The 18,556-nt window shown below is 41.5% G+C and overlaps 1 protein-coding gene across 1 annotated transcript in view; it reads right to left on the bottom strand.

Annotated features, from left to right (window-relative positions):
• Window positions 1-18,556, bottom strand: part of MYO1H (myosin IH) — a 100,402-nt gene that overhangs the window by 54,625 nt on the left and 27,221 nt on the right. The window lies entirely within an intron of this gene.

Here is an 18,556-nt window from a genome sequence, read left to right as displayed (position 1 = left end):
GTGAAGCTCAAAGTTGGCCCCTTCCAGGCTTAGAACTAAATTTATGTTTGTCAGGTTGGATTCTCTCTATTTAGAAGACTTCTATGGAGCAGGGGCTTGGGTTCGTACCCCCTGCCTGGATCCCTATTGGATATTAGAGGACCACGGGCAAGTGGCTTACCTCTTGGGTCTCAGTTTTCCTCCCGCGTAAAACTTGGAGGATTATGGTACCACCTCCCCAGGCTGTTACAAGGATTTTAATACAGGTAAAGCACTTAGAAGGGTGCCTGGTACCAGTGGCACCGCTAAATGCCAGTTCTGATGAGGTGGCGAAGACTGATGTCCGTAAGCCCACCTCCTCTGCTGGCCCCGCACTGCAAGGGGCCACTATTACTATCCTGCTTTGTTTCCCTCTGAACTTTTTCCTAAGTATATATGCGCTTACGTAAGTACCCATAACAAGTACAGTGCTGATTTACGTGTAGGTTGTGATCAAATGTGCACACTTATGCGACTGTTATCATGTGGTATATAAAGTTCTGCAATTTGATTTTTTTCGCCTAATGATTCAGCTTGGAGTTCTTGTTATTTCAATCCCTGCCAGGATTTCACCAGATCATGCTTAAAAACCTGACCTCGCGACTGATGGACATTTGGATAGTTTCCACTTTCTGGCTATTGTGAATAATGATGCTATGAACATTTATGTAAAAGTTTCTCTGTACATATGTTTTCATTTCTCTTGGGCACAGACTTAGGAATGGAATTGCTAGGTTCTGTGGCAACTCTATGCTTAACTTTTTGAGGCACTGCCAAACCTGTCTTCCACAATGTCTGCACTAATTTGTGTTCCCATCAGAAACGTATGAGACTTCCAGTTTCTCTGTATCCTGGCCAGTACTTCTTATTCTGCTTTTTGATTTTCATCATCCTAGTGGCTGTGAAGTGGTATCTCATTGAGGTTTGGGTTTGCAACTCCCTAATGACTAATGACATTGAGTGCCTTTCCATGTGTTTGTTGGCCATTTGTGTATGTCCTTTGGAGAAATGCCTTATTCAAATCATTTGCTCATTTTTAAATTGGGCTATTTGTATTTTTATTGTTGAGTTGTAGAAGTTCTTCGTATATTCTGGATACCAGACTCTTAATAGATCATTTGCAAATATTTTCTTCCTTTTCTGTAGGCTGTCTTCTCATTTTCTTGACAGTGTCCTAAAAGCACAAAAGTTTTTAATTTCAATGAAGCCAAATTCATCTGTTTGTTCTTTGGTTGTGTGTTTTTAGTTGCCATATCTAAGAAACCAGTGTCTAATTCAAGGTCCACAAAGATTTGCAACTATGTTTCTTCCAAGAGATTTTTTAGCTGATACATTTGAGTTAATTTTTAAATATGATATGAGGGTCTAACTTCATTATTTTGCATGTGATATCCAGTTGTCCAAGCGCCATTTACTGAAAAGCTGTTCTTTCCCCCACTGAATTGTCTTGGCATCTTGGTAAAAAGTCAAGTGATCATAAACATACGGGTTTATTTTTCGACTTTAAATTCTATTCCATTGATCCACATGTCTGTCCTTATACCAGATCCACACAGCCTGAGTTACTGTAGCTACTGTAAGTTTTGAAATCAGGAAGTGGAAGTTGTACAATTTCATTCTTCTTTTTCAAGGTTGTTTTGACTATTCTGAGTTCCTTGCATTTCTGTATTAATTTTAGGATCAGTCAATTTCTGCAGAAAGCCAGGTGGGATTTTGATGGAGATTGCAGTGAATCTGTAGACCACTTTAGGAGTATTGCCATCTTAACAATATTAAATCATTCAATCCATGAGCATAGTATGTCTTTCCATTTATTTAGGTTTTCTTCAGCTTCTTTCAATGATATTGTATTGTTTTTAGTGTACAAGTCTCATGCTTCTTAAGAAATTTATTCCTAAATATTTTATTTGTTTTGATACTTTTCGTAAATGGAATTATTTTCTTTATTTCATTTTTGGGTTGTTCATTGCTAATATACAGAAATACACTGGTATTTTGTTATCACTTTTATGGTAATCAATGACATAAGCAGGCATTCTAATCTGGCATTAGAAAAGTCACATTTTAAAAAAAAGCTTATTTCTAAACATTTTAACACAGATGCGACTGGCTCTCCTGCTTCCAACCCCACTGTTATTTGGATTTAAGATAATATATTCAAGAGGGAAGTGGAACATAACTAACACTTGGTCTCACATGATTCATTCATAATTGCCTTGAATATGTTTAGATGGTAAAAATATGAACCCCCAGCCTTTTCCTACTGGGGATGTAAACCAGTGACAACTATCATCTTACTAAGAAATCAATAGGTGCCAAACAACATATAGACATTCTGCACTTAGTTCTTATGTATTAGGGTTCTCCAGACAAACAGAACCAATAGGCTATGTAGATACACACAAGAGGAAATTTATTATAGGAATTGGCTCGCGTTATTATGGAGGGCAAGAAAGCTCACAATCTGCCGTCTGTAAGCTGGAGGGCAAGAAAAGCCAGTATTGTAGTTTAGTCTGAATCCAAAGGTCTGAGAACCAGGAGTTCTAATGTCTGAGGAGAGGAGGAGATGGGTGCCCCAGCTCAAGCAAGAAGAGCAAATTCATCCTTCCTCCACCCTTCTCTGCTATTTAGGCGCTCAGAGGATTGGATGACGCCCACCTGTGTTACTGAGGCTTATAGATACTCAGTCTACTGATTCAAATGCTAATCTCTCCTGGAAACAGCCTCACAGACATACCCGGAAATTACATTTACCAGCTTCCCCGGGCGCATCCCTTAGCTCTGTCAAGTTGACACATAAAATTAACCATCATACCTTATTAAGAATCTTCTGAGTCAAATATGAATAACCTCATTCTGCAAAGGAGCAGGCTACAGATCTGAGAAACCAAGTAACTTGCCCAAGGTCAAGGTCACGGGGCTAGTAAGAGGTGATATCGGGTAGACATGCAAGCCGATACTCTTAACCGCCGTGCCGGATGCTGGGAGGGTGAAGCCAGTTCTCATTTAGCAGGTTCCGGTATAATCAGAGCAAAAACCTCCATCACTTTTTCTTTTCTTTTCTATTCTATTGTCTTCAGGCAACATTTAAGAGGTTAAACCAGCATTTCACCACCATCTTAGTAAACACTGAATCGAGCTAGAATCCTCAGTGGGTATTGAATCGAGGGGGAAGTTTCGATGAGGTGCAGGATGCCTTCCCACAGACTGCATATTAACAGAAAGGAGGATGTGGTCATTAGATGGTGGAGAAATCAGATAACACCTCCACCGGAGCCAAAAGTTAGCATCACCAACAAGGGGCAAAAGGGACATGGTGAGTCTCCAGGTTCAATTCCCTGAGAAAGAAGCAGGTTGCCTCTGCAGTACTGTGGACAAGAATGCATTACCAGAACTGAGTCGCCAGAAGACGTCAGCCAAACACAAGATGAGCAACGTTCTATTCATCAAGCGGGGTGAGAGGGACTGCATTCTTCCAACACGTCCGTGTTATCAAGACAAAGGAAGGCTGTGAAAAAGTTCCAGGTTACAGGAGGCTAAAGAGAGGTGATAACTAAACAGAAAACCCGACCCTAGACTAAATCCTGCACTGCAGGGGAAAAGAGGCTAGAAAGAAAATGATTTTGCAGCAAGGGCTGACTGTAATAGCACAGGGAACTATATTCAACATCTTTTAATAACTGATAATGGAAAAGAACCTAAGTTAATTGATTTTTTAAAAAAATCAAAGGGAACAGAAAAAAATGTATTGTAGAATACTGGTGAGGTTGTGTATGTGGTAGGGTTATTTCCCATCTGATTCCTTTTATACTATGAAAAGAGCTGTTTTCCCCTAAGTTAGAGACCACAGGGTTAGGTTTCTTCCTCTCTGCAAGGGGGCAAATTTCCTCAGTCAAGATGCACACTAGAGGGAGGGTAGAGCTCAGTGGTAGAGTGCGTGCTTAGCGTACACGAGGTCCTTGGTTCAATCCCCAGTGCCTCCATTAAAATAAGTAAGTAAATGTCATTACCCCCTCTGCCAAAAAAAAAAAAAAAAAAGCCCAGAAGCAACTCATCTTCAGCTTTAAAACAGGAGCTAGGCTATACAGCTGAAGGCAGGAGGGTAAAAATCATCACGCAGGGACTGGAGGACTTGACCCCTGCTATGCTGATCCTTCCACCTTGCATGGAAGGTTTGTCCTGGCCCTTCTCCTTCCAGGGCTCTGAGGAGGGCCCAGACTTTGTGTCTGAATGTTTGGCAAGGAGTCTGGGGACTTCAGAGACCCCCACCTCGCATGGGCACACTCTATCAAGAGATACGACTCAGGCTGGATCTTACATCTTCTACCTCCAACATGTTGGAAACCAGTCCTCAAAAAGCCTTTTCAAGTCAACCGAGCTGGTCAAAGAAGGACTTACCTGTCGTCATGGATTATTAAAACCCCCTGAACGTTGGGACAACTGGAAACTCCAAACATCAACAGGTGACAGACATGCCTGCATCTTTTCGAAGATGGACTTCCTACTTCAGGTGCTGACCGATGATGGTCTTGCAACATCAGGGTAACAATAAAGAAACACTAAAGCGTATAGCATGTGAAGAATTATTTTATAGTAAATGAGAAAAATTAGCCAAAAAAAAAAAATTCTCCCTTTCAACAAGGAAAATTTATCCATGGCATACCGCCATGCCCAAAGCAGCATTTAAATGATACCTAAGTGAGCAATCTGCCAAATCGTGTCCAGTATTATAATATTCATTCATTCTGAAAGAAAAAACATCTACTAATACTATGCACAAGCTAAAAAAAACCCAAAAAACCAAAAACAACCCTCTGACATCAACAGAGATAGTCCCAATCCAATGATTATTTTGGGTTTAACAGCCCCAGACTGCAGCTATAAAGCCAGGTGAAACAAAAGGATAAACATGGTGTGATTTCCTGGAAATCCCACAATGCAATTTCACTTTGAACTTGCAAGCAGATATCCAGGCATGATCTGCATGAAACTGGGTGGCGTTTTGTTCTAGAACGATGGGCCCCAATTAAAAATAATGAGGCTTGTCTCCAGCCGCCAGACCCAATTAGGGATAATGAGGGCTGATAGCTCCTGAAATAGATTCATTTTTCTCTGATAGACGAATTGGGACAGGGGTCTTGGTAGGGGTCACTGGGATAGGGCCTGGCAACAAAGCATGGGTCACTCAGGCTTAAGGAGCCCTTACGAATCCAGTTATTAAATAAGGAAGTAGGAATCACCCCGCAAATCGTTCATTCAGCAGCCACTTACAACCCCACCACATCCAAATCTACATTGTTAGCCAAACAGGGTGACTATTGATATTAAAAAGTTTTTAATAATGACCATATCATGTCAACAATTGTTTTAAAAAAAATACTGGAGAGGAAGTGTGTCTGTCTGCGTTTGTGTCTCTACACGCACACACATTGGCAATTCTTACTTGGAATGATTGCAGACTTAGAGAAAAGTTGCAAACGTGGTACAGAGAGTTCTTGTGTAATCTTCACCTTGTCTCCCCCTAAACATCGTATATAACCTGGCACAACTAAGAAATGGAACTGCCAACTAGACTTACCAGGTGGAGACTGGGAGAAGAGAGACCAAGATGGTGTGGTGGGTTTGAAGTAGGGGGGCAGGGATGCAGCAGGAAGTAATGCAGGAACGTACAAACTGCTGGGGTCCTGGGCAACCGGGGCAATGATGCAACCGCTCACCAGGTGGAGAAGATCACCTGGACAGGTACAGACAGGCAAGCGATTTGTGCCCAAGATGTCTGATGAGTCTCTTGTGGCAAAGTCTGCTGCAAGCGGACAGGACCTCAGAGAGCACAGAAACGCTTTCTAGGCAGAATCTTTACCCTATAACCAAGAACAGTTAGCAAGCATGCAACTGGTCTTGGGTAAGCCTTAAAGAAGAGAGAGCTAAGACACTCTCAGGTTGATAAACTTGGAAAGATTCAATGGGAATCCATCATCTTCACCCCCGGGTCCCTGAGCAAGATTTTAAGTTCTAATAAAATGGCAACTTTAATACCTGTATAAGAGATATATTGGAAAGGTGTTGCGTTTTGTCAAAATTATCTTAACCATGAAGATGAAAACAAAGGTTTGGAAATAAGTTTGGCAGATTGGATTTTCCAAAGATGGTCACAACAGTATCTCTCATTCCACCTGCTCTTCGAGATCTTTCTATCCCCCTGTCAGAAGGTGGAGTCTGATTCCTCCCTTGAATCTAGGTGGGCTTGTGACTCACGTGGAACCAGCAGAATGTGGCAGAAAGCCCCAGAAGCCACACTGCCCTGCGGCCGCCATGCTGTGTGGAAGCCCAGCTACACAGAGAGGCCAACTGCAGCCCTTCTGGCTGGCAGCCCCCGTCCTCCGGCCTACCCAGCCAGGGGCCAGGCGTGAGAGTGACTGAGTCTTCAGACGGTTTAAGGCCAGCTATCAAATTACTCCCATTCCAAGTTTCCAGTCTTCCCAGACGAGGACCCGGACAGCGAGGAGCAAAGACAAGCCCATCCCACTGTTCGCCACTGGAATTTATCACCCACAGAATCAGTGAGCATAACAAAAGCGTGGTTGTTTTATGCCACTAAATTTGGGGTGGTTTTTTTATTCCCCAGTAGTCACCAGAACAATGAGGGGTATCCTCTCTTAACTGACCTCCATGGACTGAATCCCAAGGCCAGCTATTGCTTTCCACACCCTGCTGAACACACTGATGGCACCCAGGCCAGCTGAACTCTTGAAAGAAGCAGGAGACTGCGTGGCAGCTGTGTCTCTGACCTAGTCCCAGAAGCCACGCGGTGTCCTTTCTGCCAAGTAGAACCTTGCTTGCTACGTAAGGCCCAGGCTCCAGCCGTCTTAGCACCATCTGGGAACTCTCAGAACTGTGCCATCTCAGGCCCCGCCCCAGGCTTCCTGCATCAGAACCTGCCTTTTGATAAGATCCTCAGGTGACCGACATGTACTGTGAAGTTTGAGACCTTTACTAGGCAGGCAGAGAAACTTGCTTCTGGGTCTCTCATCTATTCCACGTCTCTGTTTGTTCACGTAGCAGCACCACTGCGCTCGCATTACGCCTTAAGTGTGCAAAATCATAATTTTGACTGGAATTCTATCAAATGAATTAAAGAGAACTGACATATTTACAATGCTCTATCATCACATCCCGATCATGAGGGAAATGCAAATCAAAGCCACAGTGGGATCTCTTCACGCCCGCTGGGATGGTTAGTATTAACAGAACCAAAAACAACAGGTATTGGTGAAGATGTAGAGAAACTGGAACACTGTATAACAGTACAATTGCTATGGCAAACAGTATGGAAGTTCCCCCCACCAAATATTAAAAATAGAATTCCTATACAATCCAGCAGTCCCACATTTGGGTGTATACCCAAAAGATTTCAAAGCAGGAACTCAACTAGTCACTAATGATCCTAGCACCATTATGCAAAACAGCCAAAAGGTAGAAACCATCTAAATGTCCATTGATGGATAAATAAAAGTGTGGTGTGTATATACACACACACCCTGGATTATTATTCAGCCCTGAAAAGGAAGAAAATGCTGACATGTGCTACAACATGGCTAAACCTTAAACACATTATACTAAGTGAAATATGCCAGATTCAAAAGGATAAATATTGTATGATTCCACTTACATGAGGTATCCAAGAAAAGTCAAATTCATAGAGACAGAAAGTAGATGGTGGTTGCCAGAGACTGGGGGAAGTTAGTGTTTGATGGGTACAGAGTTTTAGTTGGGGAAGATGAAAAAGTTCTGGACACGGACAGTGGTGATGGTTGCACAACAGTGTGAATGTACTCAATGCTACAGAACTTGTAGACTTAAAAATGGTTAAGATGGTAAGGTTTATGTTATTTATATTTTACCACCATAAATAAGTTATCCCATCCATGAAAAGGTGTATCTCCATTTATTCCTGTCTTCTTTCAAGACCTTAAAAGGTTTTGAAACCATACTCCATTAAAGTCTTTTGCAACAATGAACTATCAGAAAGAGAAATTTAAAAAAAATACCATTTACAACAGCATCCAAAATAATAAAACACTTAGGAATAAATTTAACCAAGGAGGTGAAACAGCTGCACACTGAAAACTATCATACCTTGAAGGAAACTGAACACGCAAATGGAAAGAAATTTCATGTTCACGGACTGAAGAATTAGTTTTGTTAAAATGTCTGTACTACCCAAAGCAAACTACAGATCCAATGAAATCCCTATCAATTCCAATGGCATCTTTTTTCTTTTTTAACAGAAATAGAAAAAAAAAAATCCTAAAATTTGTATGGAACCACAAAAGACCCTGATAACCAAAATAACGTTGAGAAAGACCAACAAAGCTGGAGGTACCATGCTTCTAAATTTCAAACTATGTTACAAAGCTATAATAGTTAAACAGAATGGAACAAACAGAGCCCAGGAACAAACCCATGAAGATACGGTCAATTAATTCGTAACAAAGGCACCAAGAATACACAGTGCGGAAATGACAGTCCTTTTCAATAAATGGTGTTGGAAAAACTGGATGGCCATGTAAAAAGAATGAAACTGGACTCCTATCTTACAGTTTTACACTTTTAGATTTTATGCTTAATTTAAGCTTAATTTAAGCATAAAATCTAAAAGTGAAAAGCTCCTCGAAGAAAACACAGGGGATAAGCTCCTTGACACTGGTCTTGGCAATGATGTTTCGGATTTGATACCAAAAGCAAAGCAACCAAAGCAAAAATAAGTAAGTGGGACCTCAACAAACTAAAAAAAATCCTGCAGAGCAGAAGAAACTAGCAACAGAATGAAAAGGCAACTTATGGAATGGGAGAAAATATTTGCAAACCTCGTATCTGATAAGGGTTTAATATCCAAAATATACAAGCAACTCACACAACTCAGAGCAAAAAACAAACCAAAAAAAAAACCCCAAAAACCAAAAAATGAACAGACATTTTTTCCAAAGAAGACATAACAGATGGCCAACAGGTACATGGAAAGATGCTCAACGTCACTAATCATCAGGGAAATGCAAATCAAATTAACAATGAGACATCACCTCACACCTGTCAGAACGGCTAGCATCAAAAAGACAAGGATAACAAATGCTGGCGAGCATGTGGAGAAAAGGGACCCTGGTGCACTGTCCGTGGGAATGTTAACTAGCACAGCCACCTCCTGTATGAAGAAAACAGTATGGAGGTTCCTCAAGAAACCAAAAACAGAACGACTATCCGATCCAGTAATCCCACTGCTGGTTCTGTATCTGAAGGAAACGAAATTATTGTCTTGTAGAGATTCCTGCGTCCATCCCCACCTTCCTCGCAGCATTATTCACAGTAGCCAAGGTACGGAAATAACCCACGTGTCTGTTGACAGATGAATAGATAAACTCAGTAATATATATATATCTATATATACACACACACATACACACACAAAACGGAATATTACTGAGCCTTAAATAAGAAGGAAATCCTGCCATTTGCAATAATATGGATGGTACTCGAGGACATTATGCTAAATGAAATAAGCCAGACAGAAAAACAAACACTGCGTGGTATCACTTATAGGTGAAATCTAAAAAAGAAAAAAATGTCAAACTCAGAGAGTGAAGTGATTGCCAGGGGCAGGGGGGCGTGGAGGGTAAAAGGGTGCAAATTTTCAGCTACAAGAGGAATCAGGTCTGAAGAGCTAATGCAAAACATAGCGACCACAGTTGATGACACTGCACCGTATAATGCAAATTTGCTGCAGAGTGGATGGTAAATGTTCTCACATACAAAAAGGGTAAATAGGCGAGCTGATGGATTTTTCATTAACTTGATGGAGGGAATCAAGTTAATTAACAACATATACAGAGGGCAAATCACCACACTGCACACTTTAAATCTTATAATTTTGTCAATTAGACTTCAAAAAAGCTTTAAAAAACCAATCTTGGATTAATTCAATATTTTTTTAAGCAGCATATAACAATATTTATTTACTTACTTACTTCTTACTTATTTATTGTAGTAAGAACATGTAACATGAGATCTACTAAGGTTTTAACTATATAATACAGTGTTGTGAAGTGTATTTCACCAACACAATTTTTTACAGACACCTTACCCCAACCTCCACCCTTCCAGGCCCCTCTCCCACCAACAGCCCAGTTCTTTCTTGCTTGCTGTTCTCATTGTCCAGACTGGAGAAAATCAGGTGGATAAATTAAGGTATTGGTGACTTAACATGTGAATTCTAAAACCCCAACAAGGAATGAGACAGAGCATAACCTGACAGACTTTGTCCGAGGAATGAGTCTTGCTTCAGTCCACGTTACTAATATCATTGATAATTGTGACAATAAAGGCCACATTGATCATTCTGAGCAAGCCACGATCCAACCCAGCGCCTGAGAAACAGGACTGAAGTAAGGGCCAGTTGCCAAGCATCTTTGGAATAATCCTGAGAAGCTTAAAAGCGTCCCCTCAAGACAGGGCTGCCAAACCCTTTTGGGAGGGTAATTAATTGGTCCAATAGAGGACATGGCCGTTATCGCTCAGCTCGCCCATCACTGTTACAAATCCCCAGGTTCAGGAAAAGCAATAAAACCCACGTAGGGTGCATATGCCTAAAAGCAAAATAGTTTTTGCAGCCAGACAGGAAAACAGCATTCACTTGTACTTCTGTTCTGAGCTCTGTAACACAACAGTGTTCGGAGAAAGAACACGCAGCATAAACAGTTCATTTGGATAAAAGGGTTTGTTTGGTTTTTGAGAAACAAGCCCTAAAAAGCCAAGAGACTTAAGTTCTTTTAAACATTCAGGCTTTGGGTTTTTGTTTTTGTTTTTTTTTTTTCCCTGAGACAACTTATTTTCCTGATTGGAAAGTTATTTCTCACCTTTGCAGCTGAAATCAAACCAGAGATTTTGGGGGGGAGAACTTACGTTGTTACATACAGATGTTACATATGAATCTAAATTACCACTGAAATGGCTATGTTCTGATTGTAAAATTTTGTGAATATTTATTTTAAAAATATAATAAAAGAAAATACCCTTCCTTCTTTAGTTCTAAGTCCCAAGAATGCACTTAGCTGGTCACCTGCTGTAATGTGGGCTGTATTCAAGACTGTGTCTAAGAGGCAGGGCATAGCTCAGTGATAGAGCGCATGCTTAGCATGCACGAGGTCCTGGGTTCAATCCCCAGTACCTCCATTAAAACAAATAAATAAGTAAATAAACCTAATTACCTCCCCCCTAAACAAAAAATAAATTAAAAAAAAACAACTGTGTGTACAAGTGTGCCATTTTAAATGTCAGCATTAAGCATGCTGTGGGGTTTTAAGTTTGTGACTCGGCAGAATGACAGTTTCATAATCAGGGGCGTTGTATTTAGGAGTCCTTTTCATCTCTGGTGCAGATAAATTTCCGAAGCAGAGAGCCCCAACCCCAGTCCCCAGTCCAGGACAACTTTCTTCCTGGAGATTAGTGAACAGCAGGTATTGGTTTTGATAATAAGTTCTCTCCACTGGGCACATCTGCCAAATTCCCACTGCCTGCCACTGTGAAGTCACTCTTTACACACATTCTAATGGAATTTAGAAGAGGTAAAGCTAAGCACACTGGGAGGAGCCTTCTGCATAGGCACCCAGTAGGTTTCAGAGCACACAGAAGGCGCTGCAGAATCTCACACAGCCTAGGCGATGAAACCCAGGCAGGCATTCTTAGGGACTGGGCATCCCAAACAAGTCAGGCACTAGGACCTCCACCGTATTCCCCAGGCTGAAGTTGTGGAGGTCTTTTTGTCCGTTACACCCATGCATGTAATCAGCGATTGTTCCTATTGTAAATCCCAGATTCACCATCTGTATGCTCCAAAGGGCTGGGTGATTGTTAATACCCCGTCCCTATGGGATTAATCTGCAATTTCACACTAAATGATTTTTAAGTATAATTTGTTACAATGATACAACATTACCATTTCTAAAACAAACAGCCAGGATTGTTACCTTGCAATAAAAAGCGGAAAGTTTGTGTGCTGTTTTACATTCACTTCGCTTTAGACACAAATAGAAAGAGATATGGGGGAAAAAAAAGCAACCCAGTCCAGAACCTTGGGAAGGGGGTTTTAGCAAGGGAACACACTGCTTTTTGTTACTGGGGGACAGGATCTGAACGGCAAAGTGTTCTCTGAGTAGTCTTTTAAAACCACTCAGGGATGATTGGTGTTCACAGAATAAAGGAGCTTGTGGGGGAAAAAATCTGAGTTTGGATTCTCTGTTGGGCAAAGAACTGTTGAAAGCTTTTGATAGACAAATGAGGAGCCTCAGAAATCAGTCTGTGATATTAAAAAGAGCTGGCTTGAAGCGTGCAGAGAATGTATTCCTTTTTAAGAGGGACCCTTTCACTTCTCAGTCTGTTATGCAAAAGGTGTTATTCCAAAAGTTGTAATGCTATGAATTTTAACATATAGGATCCCAAAGAGCATGTTACTCGTAATCAAGACTGATCGCGGCAAGGATCCCAAACACTGAGCCATTTTTGTATACTTTACTAAGAATGAAGCCTTTAAGCCTTCCCATTAGATTGAAACGAATACAGCAATTTTATTTTCCTGAACATTTTATGGTGGGGTCAAATGTTCCCTTTTAGGGATCAGATGGTTGAGATGCTGGACGCTGTTCAACTGTTACAAAGTTTGCTCAATTTCATTCTGATTATGATCTACCCCAGAAACTAACTGTCTATGACATTTATGGAACCAGGATGGGAACCAGCAATTTTCTGGGGGTGGAGCTGAATCCTTACCAGTGGGACATGCCTTGTCCCAAGCCATGCACCATAAAAAAAAAAAAAAAAAAAAAAGGTGTCTAAATTGTCCTGTCCATTGGAAGCCACTCGGTGCAGAAAAGTAGGAAGACGGGGTCCTGCAGATCACGTCTCCATCCTCTGCTGCCATCAGGTAGAATTCCTCATCTCTCATATGGGTGTAATCTCACCTACCTCACAGCATTGCGAGGACCAAGAAAGATGTGCAAAGCACTTAGCACTTAGCACAAGTCGAGCAGAGTAAGCTGTCCAAAAAGGATAGCTCATTAGATTTACTAGCTACTGACAGTCTTTCGGAGGGTTTAATTAGCAACATGGGCACACAAACCATTTTACAATAGTCTTCACTATTGTAAGAAAAACAACAAAGACCAATGAAAACATGGTCAGAGTCAAATGGCAGAGACCTTGGCCGTGGGGCTGGGTGACAAGGAGTGGTGGAGGCTACGGCAAACCTGAGAGGGTGTGACTGTCCCTCTAACCAGGGGCAGCTACATTCGATCCCAGCTGAGGGCTCCCTCTGGGGACAGTGGGCTGAGTGTGGTCAACTTTTTAGATTTTTCAAGAAAAGCTGGAAATCCCAGCTTGAAGGACTTTTTACAGCCTGGCTTCTAATTCAAGGTCTTTTAAAAAGAAAGCTCACGAGCCAAACAAAGTCTGTCTGTGCCTGTGCGGGGCCTGCAGACCCCTGGTTGAGGATGCCTGCCAGAAACCAATAGAAAAAGACATGCAAAGAAAACAGAATATAGTCCAGAGTGATCACCATAGTTCTGTTTAATAACGTAGACTCAGGTTAGATGTGGAATTGCACTTAATTGCAGCCATAACATAGATCTAGAGGCTGGAGCAATATACCCTGTGCAATCTGAGAAAATAAATACATACACATTACAAAGTATACACAGCAGGCAGATTAAATCAAGTGCAGAATCTAGGGGCAAGAGTCTTCCCCAAATGGTGATTGCGGAACGGCATTTCCTGGTGGATAAATGAAGGTAAGGGCTTAGACTGGGTAAGATTATGGATTGGGGCAGAAGATAAGGGCCTTGGATATTTTTTTAATACTGAAAACAGCATTAAGTTGAGGGAACCTACACTAGTTCCTCCCCGGAGGCCAGAAAAAGGCTGTGTCCAACCCTTCAGATGACTAGAGAACTATGGTAAATCCAGACTCCATTGATTTAAAAAGTTGAGACAGCTTCCCAGAGTAAGTCCACTGATTCCTCTGTTTCTCCCAGAGAATCGAGCCACGGAGCAATGAGAACTCTAAGAAACACGAAGCCACCTGGAAACAGCCCTGGTTGGCTTGGGCACCTTCTGTACATCAAACGCCATCTCCAAGTCTCACGCAGACCTGAAAGACGGGTCTTGTCATGTTTCTTTTTTAGAAGTGGGGAAACAAAGTTACGGGAATAACTTACCCCAAAGCCACTCAGAAGGGAGGGACAGCGCTGAGACTTGACCCCTGGTTGGCCTCACAGCTGAGCCACTACAAAGCGCTCCTCCTAGGGGGCTGTCACCACATTTGCAAAGTCTGCAGGGAACGGGTGGTTCTAAATATTCAAATTTATATCGGCTGCTGTGTTAAAATGATTGTGATTATTTACTTTCCACAAATAAAATATGTTTAAGGTTAAGATTACGCCAAATAATCTGATGTGTCTTTTTTGATTCCAAAAGTATTTCCAAAGACTTTCAGGGCCAGATGAGTATCAGTTAGCATCAATATAATGGAGATAACCAAGCCAAGAGATAACGCAGCTTCTTAAAACATTCTCATTCCAGGAACCCGTTTTAGTCTCAAAATTTTTGTTTTGTGGTTTTAAACTTGAGCAGAATGGAAGGACAACTGGCCAGTAGTTTCAAATGTGGTCATTTGTTAAAGGAACAGAAACTCGATTGTCCACATTCAACAGAAAGTTTGCTACTGATGTACATGGACTTGGCACTGAAATTCAAGGATGAAGAGTAGAATTTCATGGAGTCTGGGCAGATGGTGGACCTCAGAGGTCTAAGCTGACTTGTCTGTGGTTTGTGAACCCCTTTTACCTCTTGCCAGTCTCTGCATCAACAGCTGGATCGAGGGCACTTTCCACCATCAGAGGAGACAGGCTGGCCTTGGAGCGTTCTTTTTTTTTTTTTTTTTTTTTTAACTTTTTTTACTTTAAAAATTAAAAAAAAATTTTTTTTTTTACTGAAGTAGTCAATTTACACTGTTGTGTTAATTTATGGTGTACGGCACAGTGATTCATTTATACATATATATATATATTCCTTTTCATATTCTTTTTCATTACAGGCCATGACAAGGTATTAAGTATAGCTCCCTGTGCTATACAGTAGGACCTTGTTTATCTATTTTATACACAGTAGTTAGTATCTACAAATCCCCAAACTCCCAATTTATGCTCTTCTTGTTAGAAAGTTTTTCCTCATCCTACTTAAAAATGAGCCCTGGAACCTACAACCTGGTGATCTCAACTCGGTTTTGGGGCATCATAGACGAAAAGGCCTCTGGGTTTTACCCTCTTGACACTCAAAAAATTCTCAAAAGAAGAAAAAAAAAAAAAGCACTCAAGTGAAAAAAAATTTTCAGAAAGAAATGCCTAGACATAGTGCCCAAAGCAACAACTAAATTAGGTTATTATAAAGGGAAGAAGCGGGGGAGGGTGTAGCTCAAGTGGTAGAGCGCATGCTTAGCACACACAAGGTCCTGGGTTCAATCCCCAGTACCTCCTCTAAAAATAAAATAAGTAATTAAACCTAATCCCCAGTACCTCCTCTAAAAATAAATAAGTAAAGCTAATTACATCCCCCCTAAAAAGATAAGATAAAATATATTAAAAAAAAAAAAAAAAGGGAAGAAGGAAGAGCTTCAACAACCTGCTTGGAACACATTCAAGGGTCCCACTCATTAAAAGGTGAAATTTTATTAGCTATCAACCACCTTTCTGAGGAGCAGAACCAGACAGTGATTGATTGATCTGGGGGCGGAGGCAGTAGAATATCAAGATACAAAAACCTTACAGTATTCCCCTCCCGGAAACATCCAAGGGTTTAGCATCCTTTTATTAAGTAAGAGGGAGGCCAGCAATGATAAGCAGCAATTCCTCTACAAAGGCAAGCCCGAAGAATCATTCTAGTCATGCCAACAGGAGCAAAAGAGACCAGCACCCAGGGTTCTGTACTCCCATCTGCAGAAGCTGTGTTTAGACACCAAATAGTGGCTTCACAGCGCCGTGGAACCAACATCTTAGGAAATCAGAATCAGAAATTACTTTCAGAGGTGGCATGAACTTTGGGGAGTGACAACTGGGTAAGCCTTCCGGTGAGAACTTTTCTTTTTATGAGAAAACACCACCTGACTAGTTGTTAGCAATTGACAAAGCAAGAAACAATTTTTTTTTTTAAAACCTGTAAGTCTCCCAAGTAGCTACTCTGTGTCAGACACAGCTCAGGGCGTTGTGGCCTAGAGGGGTCATTTGTGAAAAAGTGCCTTGATATTTCTGCTTCATAGAGAAGCCCTGTGGTTCACTCTGCCAACCAGTGAATCAGAGTGGAGAAAAGGAAGGGCTGATTTATTGCTGCAAATCATGTATTCTTGACCATGCTCCCTTCGACTCCTCGCTACCAGAAATCAGAACAATAAGCAAAGCCAAAAAAAAAACCAAGAACTTACGACAAAGGAGAAATAGTCACAGCCTGAAATAAAATTGAGCTGCTTCTTGGTCAAACAAAATCTGCTTTAAACTTGCTAAGCGAGTTAGCTGTTTTCAATCCTTCTATATCAACACTGTTGCATATGAGGAACTGGTCTTCCCAGTTATGACTTTGTTGGTTTTAAGCTCATCATCAATATCATAAACAAACATTTCTTACATAGCCCTGGGCACCAGAGCTCTGGAAAGACCAGGCAAACAATATATGTATACCACTCAACTACCAAAACTTCAGAAATACTGGCCCAGGTTGGAACATTCTACGTCAAACCAGAGAGTAAACAGAAAAGCCATGTACCTATTGTTTTTGCTTCCTTCTGCATTTCCTGTATAATCAGAAGACTGATGAACTGGGTTTCTGTTGGGCCTTCTGGAAATCTTGTTGGCAGGGAAGCGGGTGCAAATTCAGAATCAATCTGAGGCTCTCCGAGGCCAGAAGCAAACGATAACGTGCTATACACCTATGAAAACAGGTGAATTTCACATCCTTTTACTTAAAAAAAAAAAGGTAAGGTGCTCACCTGGTACAGGTGCCCACACTTACTGGATCAGAGACTCACCTGAGACTTTTGTTAAAAAACAAGGATTCCTCAGCTCTTCCCTTTTATAGTTCTAATTTCACCCCAGGTGACTCTTATAATTCATCAGGCTTGAGAAATACCATAAATTTATAAAAGGGAAAGCTACATTAACCTAACAAAAGAATTTCTGCTAAGTTACCAGGGTTTTCTGAATAACTGTAACAGCAGGCGTTTGGGGGGCAATATTTTCACCAAGCAATCCTGAAGCGAAGAACTCAAAATCTCAACCCTTTAGGGAAATGATACAGTCACCAGGGAAAATCCACACAGAAGAGCCAAGTTCCCAAGGAAAAGGGGGTTGGGGTTTGAGGGCTGCCCAGAACATCCTGAATCTCTATTTTTAAAAAATGTTCTGTCCTTTAGTGAAAGGTCTTTGCTCCTCTTTTCCATAGTGACTAAGTCTACAGAACTCAGATTGTCTGCCTGTTATTTTACAAGCTTTACTGAATCCATCAAGGTTCAGAAGACTCTCTTTCCAAACCACTGTAAAGATACAAAATCATACCTGAAATGCAAAGGATTGTTACTTCAAAAGGAGGCTGTCAAGTCACCCCTCCCCCAATTTACCGACAACTCCATTAAGGATTAACAGAAATAAACCCAAATGCTTTGAATGCTTACAATTTAACCCCTGAATTAATTGTAGGTCATTCAGGGACATTGAGAGCAATATAAACTATCTTTATAAAAGATCAAAATACAGTTTCAATATACGCAGGTCGGAGAGAGATGGAAACTTGCCAAAGTTTCATGACCATGACCTTAACTAACATCTGTAAATTATATTTTCCCCCTAGACAATGCAAGGTGATCTATTTACTCCTGGCAGAGAAGAAAGGAGTAAGGGCGACCAGGTGCTACAAGAAAGACATTGGGGACATGGACTAGCGCCAAGGTCCCAGCCTACCTGAATGAAAAATGAAATCCAGGTACACCCAGCCTAGGGAGCCCTGGCTTCTTGAACAGAAACAGAGGGTCGGAAAGGCTTCCCAACCACAGGTGCGGAGGCGAGGTTCCCCTGCCCGCTACGGGACAAATAAACAACGTGAAGACAGCCTCGAGAATCTCGGGAAGCATTGGATGCCGAGCCTGACTCGGCCAGAGGTGCAGACCTGAGTCTAACGTCCACATACAGGCGCAGGGGGTGTGCAGTCCCCGTGGCCTAAGTTCGAACCCCGACTCTGCCCGTGCGTCCTGGCCCACTCATTACCGCCCAGAGCTTCAGTTTCCCCACGTGCAAAAAGGGGACCATCCTAAACCCTACGGGGCTGGTGCGAGGGATCAATGAGGCGGCAGAAATAAGGAAATAAATAAAGGATGGCTGTGACTATTGTTGTTATCATTGCAAATTACTCCAATAATTTGCTCAAAAGGGAGGGGACCGAAAAAGCAAACTTTCTC

Source organism: Camelus ferus, chromosome 32 (genome assembly GCF_009834535.1).
Source record: "Camelus ferus isolate YT-003-E chromosome 32, BCGSAC_Cfer_1.0, whole genome shotgun sequence".
NCBI classification, from domain to species: domain Eukaryota; kingdom Metazoa; phylum Chordata; class Mammalia; order Artiodactyla; family Camelidae; genus Camelus; species Camelus ferus.
The sequence above is the reverse complement of the archived record's forward strand: the minus strand, read 5'-3'. Positions and strand labels throughout refer to the sequence as shown.